This window comes from Mesoplodon mirus, assembly GCF_964341445.2.
Source record: "Mesoplodon mirus genome assembly, chromosome: 19".
NCBI classification, from domain to species: domain Eukaryota; kingdom Metazoa; phylum Chordata; class Mammalia; order Artiodactyla; family Ziphiidae; genus Mesoplodon; species Mesoplodon mirus.
In genome coordinates, this window is record NC_138995.1 from 38,701,245 (window position 1) to 38,713,475 (window position 12,231).

Below are 12,231 nucleotides of genomic sequence, written 5' to 3' on the forward strand. Positions count from 1 at the left end.
CAATGAGACGGTCATCACATGGAGCGCAGGGGCCTCCTGGACCAGAGTAGGGTTCCATGAAGGTTAGCCACTATTATTATTATTGCTGCTGCTGCTGTTGTCATTGTTGTTGATTTAAGGCTTACAGGCGACAGCCAGATCCTTCCAGACCTGCCCCCCCAGGACTGAGACCCCTGGAGAAATGAGGTCGGTTGCTCAGGGTCAGGAAATCGCAGAGCAGGGATTTGAAGCCAGGTGTGTCTGACCTGAGCTCAGGGGCTCCCTGCTTCCAGGCCTTGGGGGAGCCTTGGGCTTAGCACAAAGACTCTTCCCTTCTTAGATCAACCAGGGAGCAAGGCGTGCTATCACAGTGACACCACCTCCATCAGTGATGATGAGGGCAGCTCGCCCGCTGTGACTCAACAGGCAGCAGGACCTGACCCGAAGCCAAGCTATTCGTAGTCTGTCTTTGCTCTCCATGTGAATATTCATACATTTGGCTGCAGAAATATTAGTGTTTGATTACTGGGTGGCGTCTCAGAGCTGGTTGTGGGTGTTCCGCCATAGACAGCTGCGCATCCCAGCACCTGGCAAAGTCTGGAAAAGAATCTGCTTTTCGGAAAGCATCTCCCCTCAAAGGTTTCGAATAAAGGCTCTTGGACCCCTTAGAATATATATTCTGTCTCGCGCTTGCCCACCCCCCAGGGTGCGTGTTGCCTGTACTGTTTGGCGACGTTGGATGGTGTTTACTATTCAGATTCCGCGCTCCTTGCTAGACGATGCGGAACAAGCAGCCGCATCGGGCCTTCATGGGCTCCAAAGGCGAGGAAGCCGGGTGGGTGGTAGGAGTGGGCAGGGAGGTTTCTGGAAGCCTGTTCCCTGAAAGCTGGGAGCCTGGAGGCTGTGTTGCGCTGTGACTGGTGATGAGGGAGGAAGGGGGAACGTGATGATGGGCCAGACTGGGGCCTGCCCTGTGACAGGATGCTCCTGCGCAGCTGGACACTGTGTCAAGGGAACCAAGAGAGAAGCCAGGCCCTAGAAATGGGCAGGAGTGGAATTAAGGGCAGATTTTATTCACTTTTGTCTCCAGCCCGTCCCGCTCTGCCGAGCCCTCCACTGGGTTGTCTCAGAGGCACCTCAAACTTAACACATCGGACCCCTCACCCCCACCCCCCAAGCAAACAAACAAAAGTAAAGCCTGCCCCCTCCAGTTTGTCACCATCTCGGTTCATCCTCCCAGTGGCCTGGGTCAGGTACTTTGGCATCATCCTTGACTCTTTTTTTTCCTCTCTCTTTTTAAATTTTATTGACTTATTTATTTATGGGTGCTGCTCAGCTTGCGGGATCTTAGTTCCCCAACCTGGGATCAGACCCAGGCTGCAGCAGTGAAAACGCCAAGTCCTAAGCACTGGACCGCCAGGGAACTCCCGATTTTAATTTTTCTTATTGTGATAAACAACGCATGACATAAAACTTACCATCTTAAGCCCTGTTTAGTCACATTGCTGTGTGGATGCCCCTTATCCTTCTGTCTTCTGCACCCCGTCAGTCCAGCAGTGTAGCCTGTGAGCTCTGCTTGTGGAAGATCTCCACCGTCTGGCCTGTCTCCCCACCCCGGCTGCGCCCACCCCGGTCCAGCCACCATCACCTCCTGCCTGGACCATCTCAGTCTCCTCCTCCTGGGGCTCCCTCCATCCCCTGCCCCCCACCGGCTATTTCCCTCACTCAGCCAACCAGACCCTGTTGTAACCTGAGTCAGCTCAGGGCCCTTCTCTGCTCAGAGCCCTCCCGTGCTCGCCCAAGAACTCCGCTCACCAATGCACTAACCACTGGGTGAGTGTAAGTGTTAAAAAAAAAAAAACAAACACACTGGATTTCAAAGACTTCGAAGGAAGGGGGAAAAAGTCAGTTCCCCATTAATACTATTTTTATGTTGATGACACGTTGAAATGATCGTGTTTGTATATATCATATTACATAAAATGTATTCTTGAAATTAACATACGTTAAATTCACCTCTTCTTTCCACTAGAAAATTTAGAATGACATATGTGGCTTGCATTGCCTTTCTGGGGGGCAGCACTGGTTTAGAAGGCACCTCCCCTATTGGGCTGTCGGAGGGGTGAATGAATGAACATACGTAAAGCTTTGAGGACAGTGCCTGATACGTCTAATGCAACATGTTAGCTGTTGCTTTTTTTTTTTAATAGATATTTAACTGCTAGGATATTTTATTATTTTTTTTTTATTTTATTCATTTATTTTTGGCTGTGTTGGGTCTTTGTTGCTGCGTGTGGGCTTTCTCTAGTTGCAGCGAGCGGGGGCCACTCTTTGTTGCGGTGCACAGGCTTCTCATTGCGGTGGCTTCTGTTGTGGAGCACGGGCTCTAGGCGCACGGGCTTCAGTAGTTGCGGCACACGGGCTCAGTAGTTGTGGCTTATGGGCTCTAGAGCACAGGCTCAGTAGTTGTGGCACACGGGCTTAGTTGCTCCGCGGCATGTGGGATCTTGCTGGACCAGGGCTCAAACCCGTGTCCCCTGCATTGGCAGGCGGATTCTTAACCACTGCGCCACTAGGGAAGTCCTGTTATTGCTTTTTAATTGTGGGAAAATGTGCATACCATAATAACATTGACCATTTTCACCATTTTTAAGTGTCCAGTTCAGTGGCACTAAGTACGTTTATGGTGTTGTGCAGCCATCATCTGTATCCACTTCCAGAACTTTTTCGTCATTCCAAACAGAAACTCAGTACCCATGGAACAATAACTCCCTGTTCTCCCCTCCCACCAGCCCCTCGTAACCTCTCATCTACTTTCTGTTTCCATGAATTTGCCTATTTTATGCACCTCATTTAAAAATTTTTTAAATTTTTTTAATCTTTTGGCTGCACCCTGCGGCATGTGGGATCTTAGCTTCCCGGCCAGGGATGGAACCCGTGCCCCCTGCAGTGGAAGCACAGAGTCTTATCCACTGGACCGCCAGGGAGGTCCCGTATGGTCTCATGTAAATGGAATCATACCATATTTGTCCTTTTGAGTCTGAGTTATTTCACTTAGCATAATGTTGCCAAGGTTCATTGCTAATGTAGCATGTATCAGAATTTCATTCCTTTCCAAGACTGAATAATACATCCAGTGTGTGGCTGTACCGCATTTTGTTTCTACACCCCTCAGGTGATGGGCACGTGGGTCGTTTCTGCCTTTTAACTGATATTATTTTTAGTTCATGATCTGACCCCTGGCTTTCTATCTATCTATCTAACCTCATCTCCCACTAACTACTCTCCCCCTTACTCACTCCGCTTCAGCCTCACTGGCCTCCTTCCTTGACTCAGACACGTATCCACCTCAGGGCCTTTGCACTTGCTATTCCTCTGCTCCATGATTCCCTCCCTCCCCTCCTCAATCAAGCCTGCCTTTATTACTCTAGTTAAAATTACAAATACCTTGTCCTTCTTTTTCGTTGCTTTTCCTCCACAGCACTTAGCAACTTCTGACATAATATTTATTTTACATTTATATTGATTTTACATGTCCTAATCTTTTATAACATTTGTATTTTAAATATGATAGATAATTCTATACATGACATATATTCTAATATCTATTAAATATTTATTCAATAAATAAAAGCTAAATACATGTAAATTAAATATTTGTAAATACTTAGTATAATCTGTTATATTGTTCTTTCTTTGTTTCCCTCCTTACTCTCCTCAAAAATGTAAGCTCCACGTGAACAGGGATCTTTGTTTTGTTCACAGCCATCCCTCCAGCGTCTAGAACAGAGCCTGGCACGCAGCACATATCCCAAGCCTTAATTGCTGAATGGCTGGATATTTCGTGAATGAGGAACCCGGGAGGATGTGAATGAGCCAAAAGAAAGTGTGTTAATCGGGGAGAGGAGAGGAAGTTGGGAAGAGCAGCAAAAGGGCCCCGAGGCTTAAAAGCTGGTGTGATCAGGCCCTGGGTGAGTGTGAGGGACACTAGGGAACAGGCCGGCAGAAGAGACACAGTGCGTGCTTTGGGGGTGGTGGAGGTCTGAGCTTTGCCCGAAATGTGGTTCCCTCATTTGCTGGGTAACCTTGAGTCAGTGACTTGTCCTCTCTGGGCCTCATTGCCTCATCTGTAAAAGGGGAGAAGAGCAGCTGTTCGTTCATGAATGCGACATGAACATACATATTTCCTGCATTCCTGCCATGTGCCGGGCACTGTGGTAGATGAGGCAGGCAGCGTCCTCACCCTCATTGATCTATTCCAGGCCCCCACCTCCAGGGTCATGTAGAATTAAGCACTGTGGTGGCCTGTGGTGAACCGCAGTTCCTGTCGTCAGGTTAGCTGTAGGCTTCAGCTTTCCTCATCGGTAAGGTAGGGATAGAGGTACCCACCGTGCGTGGTTGTCATGGAAGCCCGGTACCCCGTGTATGGTAATGGCGATTTCTAAATGAGGGCTTTGTTATTGGTGTGGTCTTGGGCTCGAGATGCAACTTGGATCCTTCATCATTGAGCTTATGTTTCTTTTCTTTTCTTTTTTTTTCTGGACCACGCCACGCAGCTTGCGGGATTTTAGTTCCCCGACCAGGGATTGAACCTGGGCCCCCCCAGGCAGTGAAAGCGCTGAGTCCTAACCACTGGACCGCCAGGGAATTCCCATGGAGCTTATGTTTCTTTTCAAAATATGAACTTGGCGTGGCTTAGAACACATTTTGTGGATGCTAAATCTCTGGCCTTGGACGTGACCCTGATGCTTCACTAGGCTTTTCTGAGTTGGGCACACCTGTTGTACTGTGAGGCGTCCAGAGACTCAGTTTCCTCTCCTCTCCTCTCTGGAACTTCAGCAAAAGATTCTGCGTTCAGCAGGCTGCTGAGTTAACCAACCTTCGTTTGGGGGGTGTGTAAGTTAGCACAGGTCATGCTAGCTGCTGTAACAAATAAGCCCTTTCTTCTGAGTGGCTTCAGTGTACTAAATGGCTTCCAAGCATTTTTCTCACACGTGTTATAGACCAGTGAGGGTGTTTCTGGTGGGGCAGCCTCATGTGAACTCATTGAGAGAACCAGACTTCTTCCCTAGAGTGTCTTTGCCCTCCCTAAGTCTGTGGAGTCCACTTTAGATGAAGAAGTGTGGAGGGATGTCTTTTGTGCCAGGCCTGGAAAGTAGGAATATGAATGTCACTTCCAAGTACATTCTGTTGGCCAGAATTCAGTCATGTGACCACACCCAGCTACAAGGGATGCTGGGAAATGTAGTCCAGGGAAAGAGAATGGTTGGGAGAAACATAGAGCAGTCTTCACCATAGTGGGTGTGTATTTGTAGATGCCCTGGGTGGCCAGTGGAATGAGTGGGAAGGTCTCAGATCTATGGGAGGAGGCATCTGGATTAGCTGTTTTCCTGACCTTTGGACCTGCAGTCTCTGATAAGACATATATATTTCACACCATGATCCAGGAGAGATACACACACACACACACACACACACCTGAAACAAAGTTTTGTGGAATACTTAGCTAAACCACCTTTGAGTCATTCAATCTGTTTTTTCAATTTTACTCTGTTCTTTTTCCTTCATTTGTTTCAGTGATGGTTGAGACTCACTATACTGATTTCATCACTGCTCAAATTTTCCAACTCACAATTTGAAAAGCGCTGAAAATGAAAGTAGAAATGTGAGGAACCCTATGGGCAACTTCTACGCTCCTGAGAGCATACCACCTCAGTTCCCCATGTGTCCCAAGCCCAGTTCCAGAAGCGCGTTGGAGGCATTGGGGCAACTCTGGAAGGTTAGAACATTTAGGACAAAATCCACTGGCTTCCCGTGCTTACTGCCCACCCCCCCGCCCGCCCCAGCTACTTCTCTGATGTCCTTCCCAGCGCCCTCCCCCCACCTCACAGTGATCTAGTTGTTCTTGGTGCCTGTCAGGCACATTCCTGCCTTAGGGCCTTTGCACTCACTGTTCCCTCAGCCTGGGATGCTTTTCCCGCATCTATTTGCACGGCTCCCTTCATTTCAGTCTCTGCTTCAGTGTCACATGTATTGACCACCCTGTTTTAAAAGTAAAGCCTCCCCTTCCCCATCATTCCCTTATCCTGCTTTTTGAGCTCCTTCTGGCCACTTGCCACTAGCCAATATCACATCGTAGATGACTTTGTTTACCAATTTATGGTTTGCTTCTTCCAGGAGAATTTAGCTCTATGAGGGGTCTCCCAGGGCCTGGGGCATAGTGGGTGTTCACTGAATATTTGTTGAGTGAATGAATGCAAATGTTTTGGTTTTGTGGTTTTTTCTCCCTGCCCAGTGGGAAAGCAGCTTCCGCTCATCAGCATTTTGGGAAGGTGAATTGTCCACCAGGTGTTGTAAGAGAGGGTCTGGGTGGGGGTCGGGTGGGAGGGAGAGAACCGAGCTGGGAAAGCAGTTCCCAGGAATTCTGTGGAATCAATAGCTTGGTTGCTTGATGTGAGAACATATGTCTATAGATTATTATTTCATAAAAGAATCGCTTAGGAACTGTGTGGGTTTTTCTGTCCTCCCTGCTGAAATAACAGTGCTAAATCTCACCTCCTAACCAACTTAATCTCCCAAGGCACCACAGAGCGTGGCGGGGCAGAGGGGGGGTTCCCTCAGGTCCCTCTGGCCTGACTTGCTATGTGTGTGTGTGTTTTCACTTTTTGTTGAAGTCTAAAGGTTTCTATGTTTGCTTGGTTTTGTGTTTTGAAGTATAAAGGTATTTCTGCCTCCGAAATCAGCACTTGACACACTTAGAAAATTCTACAAACCCAGCACATTTCACATGCCTCTGTGGTTTCTGTGTTTTCTTGCCCATTTTTGGCTTTGGTGGGGTTGGGGGGCGGGGTGTGGTGGATGGAATGAGAGGCTAAAGCTTCATACTCACCTCTCTCACACGTGGCGCCCCCATCCCAGGGCCAGTAGTGGGTACCGAGGGAGGTGACCCAGGGCCGTGCTGGGGGTGTCCCACCTGGGTCATGGAGGGCACCCAGGAAATTCATCCAGGGCTGGAGGCGGGGGTCCCGGCGCTGCCCCATGCGTTTGAGGGGCGGGGGCCGTGCTGAGGGAACATGTTCTGGGAGGATGTGCAGCCTGGTAAGTGCAGGTTGGGAGTCATGGTCCAGGTGGGGGTGGGGGTGGGGGTGGGGATGGGCCATGTGACCAGTTCCTTCCTCCCTCCCTCCCTCCCTCCCTTCCTTCCGTTTTTGCTTGCTTAAAATCTTGAGCAGCTTTATTGAGATATAATTCACATACCATAAAATTCCCCCATTTAAAGCATACAGTTCAGTGGTTTTCTGGTACATTCGCAGAGTTGTGCAGCCATCCCCACAGTCTAGTTCCAGGACATTTTCATCCCCCCAAATGGAAACCCCGTCTCCTTAACAGTTGCTCCCCATTCCCCCTTCCATCCAGCCCCTGGCAACCCCTAACCTGCTTTCTGTCTCATGAATTTGCCTGTTGTGGACATTTTCTATAAATAGAACCCTACACTATGCGGCCTTTTGGGTCTGGCTTTCATGCAGTGTGTTTTCAAGGTTCATCCATGTTGTAGCATGTGTCAGAGCTTCATTCCTTTTTTTCTTTCTTTTTAAACATTGAGATATTTGCATGCCATTAATTTCTCCCCTTTAAGCGTACAACTCAGTGGGTTTTAGTACATTTACAGAGTTGTGCAACCATCCTCACAATCTAGTTCTAGAACAATTTCACTCAAAAGGAAACCCTGTATATTTTCCTCTAATCCCTGGCAACCATTAATTTACTTTGTCTTTGGGGATTTGCCTTTTCTGAACATTCGTACAAATGGAATCGTGCAAGATGTGGTCTTTTGCGTCTGGCTGCTTTCATTTCATGTATTGTTTCCAAGGTTCATCCATGTTGTAGCATGGATCAGTGCTTCATTCCTTTTTATGGCTGAATAATATTCTGTTGTACAAATGTACCGCATCTGGTTTATCCGCTTGTCAATTGGTGGACATTTGGGTTGTTTCCACTTTTTGTCAACTATGAATAAAGCTACTTGGTGGCTGTTTCTTCAGTTGAGGTGGAAGATGGCATTTCCAGCCACCCCCTGCCCAGGCCTGTTCTTCCTTTGTGTGCTTACAGGTACACAGGCTTCCCTTTCCCTCTCTCCCTCCCCGCCTCCCCTTCCTCTTTTCCTTTCTCTTCCTAGTCTTCCTGTTCTTCTTGTGTTGTATCTCCTCCTCCCCCAGCCTCAGCCCAGGGCTTAGGAGTCTGGAAATCTTTTCCAGGGAGCCCTGGGCAGTCCCACAGGGCGGTTCTGCTCTCCCAGCAGGAACGCCTCAGCCCTGCCTGGCCTCCCACCCCTGGGAGGGAACAGAGGGGACAACCTGATCCTTCTAATCCAGCCCCAGGGGAGATGTGTGGGGACAGGGCCACATGTAGGAAACAGCTTTTCTTTGGGGCTTAAAAAAATTTTTTTTTCTTTTTTTTAAATAGGAACAACGCACCCAAGTAGAAAACTCGAATAATATCAGAGATTTCTAGTCAAGAGTCTCCCTCCCTCTCCCACCTCCCAGCTATCTGTACCCATATCCTCTTCCCAGAGGTAAATGGTTATTGTTTGGGGGCCTCTTTTCAAACAGACATTCTGTGCATGTGTAAGCATCTCTCCCTCTCTCTCTCTCTCTCTCTCTCCTTCCCCCTCCTTCCCTCCCTCCGTCTCTCTTCATGCCCCACCTCCCCCCATTTTTTAAGGCACTAATGACAAGTTATTCTAACACCGTTCTGCCCTTTGCCTTTAGCTTTTAATGATATATCCTGGAGGTTCTAACTTGTCAAGTTCTGTGTCTTTCTCAGCTGCATGGTATTTATTCCATTGGAGGGCCCTAGCTTGCTGAAGCAGTCCCCATCTGCTGGACACTTAGGTTAGTTCTAGGCTATCACAAACAAGACTACAGTGAGGTACCGTGTGTACCACTGTTGATTTGCATGAATGCAAGCAACGTGAGTACCGTGTAAGTTAAAAGCCCAGAGGTGGAATTGCTGGGGCAAAGGGTGTGCAGAAGAAAATAAAATTTATTAATGAAAAATTCCAACTGTATACAAAATTAGAGAGAACTGCATAATGAACCCTCCTTACTTATCCCCAGGTTCCATAGATGGAGATCTGGCCACACTTGCTTGTATCGATATCTTTTTTGTTGCTGTTGAAGTATCAATATTTTAAAGCAAATCCCAGATCTCCTGTCATTTTAATTCTACAAACTCAAGTGTGTATTTAAAAAGCAAAACTAAGCATTTTCTTACATAGCCACGATGACATTGTCAAACCTAGTAAAAATTACGGTCATTTGGTATCATCAAGGGATGTGCTTTTTTTAATTACTTTTTTTTATGGAGATGTAATTCACATGCCATAAAATTCACTGTTTGAAAGTATACAGTTCAGTGGTTTTTAGTATATTTACAAGGTTGTACAACCATCACCGTTATCTGATTCTAGAATATTTTCATCACCCTCAAAAGAAATCCCATTTCCATGAGAAATCTCCTCATTTCCCCCAGCCCTCCTTCCCCACTACAAGCCCGTGATCACCATTAATCTACTTTCTGTTTCCATAGATTTGCCTGTCTGGACATTTCACATGAATGGAATCATCCAGTATGTGTGTGGCCTTTTGTACTTGGCATCTTTCACTGAGTATAATGTTTTCAAGGTTCGTCCATGTCGTAGCATGGATCGGTGCTTCATTCTTTTTCCTGGCTGATTAATGTTCTATTATATGACTATACCAGGTTTTATTTATCCATTGATAGACATTTGGGTTGTTGCCACTTTTTTGTCTCTTGTGAATATGCTGGTATGGGCATTTGTGCACAAGTCTTTGTGTGGATGTATGTTAATTCTCTTGGGTCTATACCTAGGAGTGGAATTCCTGGGTTAAATGATAATTCTGTGTTCAGGTATTGAGGTACTGCCAGACCTTTTCCCCCAGCGGCTGCACCAGTTTACTTTCCCACCAGTAATGCATGAGGATTCCAATATCTCTTTTCTAACATAACCATCCTACTGGGTGTGAGGTGGTATCCCATTATGTTTTGTTTTTAAAATTTTTTAAATGTATTTCTGGCTGCATTGGGTCTTTGTCGCTGCGCATGGGCTTTCTCTAGTTGCGGTGAGCGGGGGCTACTCTTCGTCGCGGTGCGCAGTCTTCTCACTGCGGTGGCTTCTCTTATTGCGGAGCACGGGCTCTAGGTACGTGGGCTTCAGTAGCTGTGGCACGTGGGCTCTAGAGTGCAAACTCAGTAGTTGTGGCGCACGGGCTCAGCAGCTCCGCGGTATGTTTTTAATTTAATTTTTCAAATTGAAGTGTAGTTGATTTACCATGTTTCAGGTGTACAGCAAAGTGATTCAGTTGTACATATGTATATTCTTTTATTTATTTATTCATTCATTCATTCATTTGTTTATTTATTTTTGGCCGCATTGGGTCTTTGTTGCTGCGCGCGGGCTTCTCATTGTGGTGACTTCTCTTGTTGCGGGGCACAGGCTCTAGGCGCGCGGGCTTCAGTAGTTGTGGCTCACTGGCTTCAGTAGTTGTGCCTCGTGGGCTCTAGACCACAGGTTCAGAAGTTGTGCCACACAGGCTTAGTTGCTTCGTGGCATGTGGGATCTTCCCAGACCAGGGCTCGACCTGTGTCCCCTGCATTGGCAGGCGGATTCTTCACCACTGCGCCACCAGGGAAGCCCCATATATATATATTCTTTTTCAGATTCTTTTCCATTATAGATTCTTACAAGATACTGAGCGTAGTTCCCTGTGCTATACGGTAGGTCCTTCTTGTGTATCTATTTTATATATAGTAGTGTGTATCTGTTAATCCCAAATTCCTAATTTGTCCCTCCCCCCAAGTGATGCATCCATTTTAAGGGTACTTATTGGATGCGTTTTGACAAATCAGTACTATTGTGTAACCGCCTTCCCAGTCAAGGCACAGAACATTTTCTAGCGTTTGATGTAAATAGAATCACACAGCCTGTATTCTGTGGTGTCTGGCTCCTGCCACCCAGCACAGTGATTCTGAGGTTCATCTATGTTGCACATCTTAGTGGTTCGTTCCTTTTTGTTGCTGTGCAGTAATTCCATTGTGCAGACATAATACATTGCGATGTGTTTATCCTTTCGGCTGTGGGTGCACCTTTGGGCTGTTGCCAGTGTTTGGCCATCACACATGAAGCTGCTGTGAACATTCGGGTACTAATCATTGTGTGACATATGCCATCCTTTCTCTCGGGTAAAGACCTAGGCGTGGAATGGCTGGGTTGGATGAGGATACGTTTAACTTTATTAGAAACTGTCAAGCCATTTTCCAAAGTGCCCGGAACATTTAACATCACCCCCAGCCGTGCATAAGAGTTCCAGTTGCTCCACATCCTCACCACCACTTGCTGTTATCAGTCTTATAAATTTTCAGATGGGTATGTAGTGGTGTCACTATGGTCTTAATTGAAATTTCCCTCCTGACTAAAGATGTCGAATATCTCATTGGCTTATGCGCCATTTGCAGGTCTCCTTTCGCTCATTTTTAAATTGGGTTGTTGGTCTTCTTATTGTGTTGTAGTATTTCTGAATATATGTCCTGGTCTGATATATGTGTTGTGAACATTTTCTCACAACATGTGAGTCCATTCTTGTTATTTGCAGTAGGTGTGTTCTGTAAAGTTGACAAAGTCACCACACTGGGGTCTTTTCAGAGATCCTGCTGGCTTTCCAAGTGGCGGGCAGCTAACTGAGGCCCCCCAGCTGATGTGCCGCTGTGGTGACTCCCCCCACCAGCCTACATCCCAATTCAGATACCTCTCAAGACCACCCTGTCTCTCTGCAAGCACCCAGGCATCCCCGTTCCCACCTTATGCCTCCTCTGGTGCTTCTCTTTAAATGGCTTTATGGGATGTAATTCGTATACCCTGCATTTCACCAGTGGCTCTTCGTATATTCACAGAGTTGTACGACCATCACCACAATCAATTCTTGAACATTTTCATTCCCCCCCAAAAGAAACTGGGAACAGTCCCCTGCCAGGTGGCCCTGGACAGACAGGCAAGGGAGAAGAAAGTTGAGGAGGCCCATGTCGCTGGAGCTGAGTGGAAAAAGGAGGGAGGGCAGGGAATGGGGGCAGTGGGAGCAGGGCCAGTTCCTATGTGGCCTGGTGGGCCTCAGTGAGGAGTTTGCTTTGACTCCGAGTGAAACAAGAACTCTGCTCGGATTCGGGGCAGAGGAGGGA

The 12,231-nt window shown here is 47.1% G+C and overlaps 1 protein-coding gene across 19 annotated transcripts in view; it reads left to right on the plus strand.

Annotated features, from left to right (window-relative positions):
• The window catches only part of LOC309794497 (BRD4-interacting chromatin-remodeling complex-associated protein-like), an 83,284-nt gene that overhangs the window by 17,360 nt on the left and 53,693 nt on the right, over window positions 1–12,231 (plus strand). The window contains exons 1-2 of one of the 19 annotated variants that reach the window (XR_014292109.1): window positions 51–3,950; window positions 5,557–5,758. The exons of 15 other annotated variants lie outside the window; for them this stretch is intronic. The gene's annotated coding sequence lies outside the window, so the exon portion shown is untranslated. Of the gene's footprint in view, window positions 1–50; window positions 3,951–5,556; window positions 5,759–6,892; window positions 7,078–12,231 lie in introns of those variants that run through there. 3 more of the 19 variants (XR_014292097.1, XR_014292110.1, XR_014292111.1) reach the window with 3 other exon arrangements.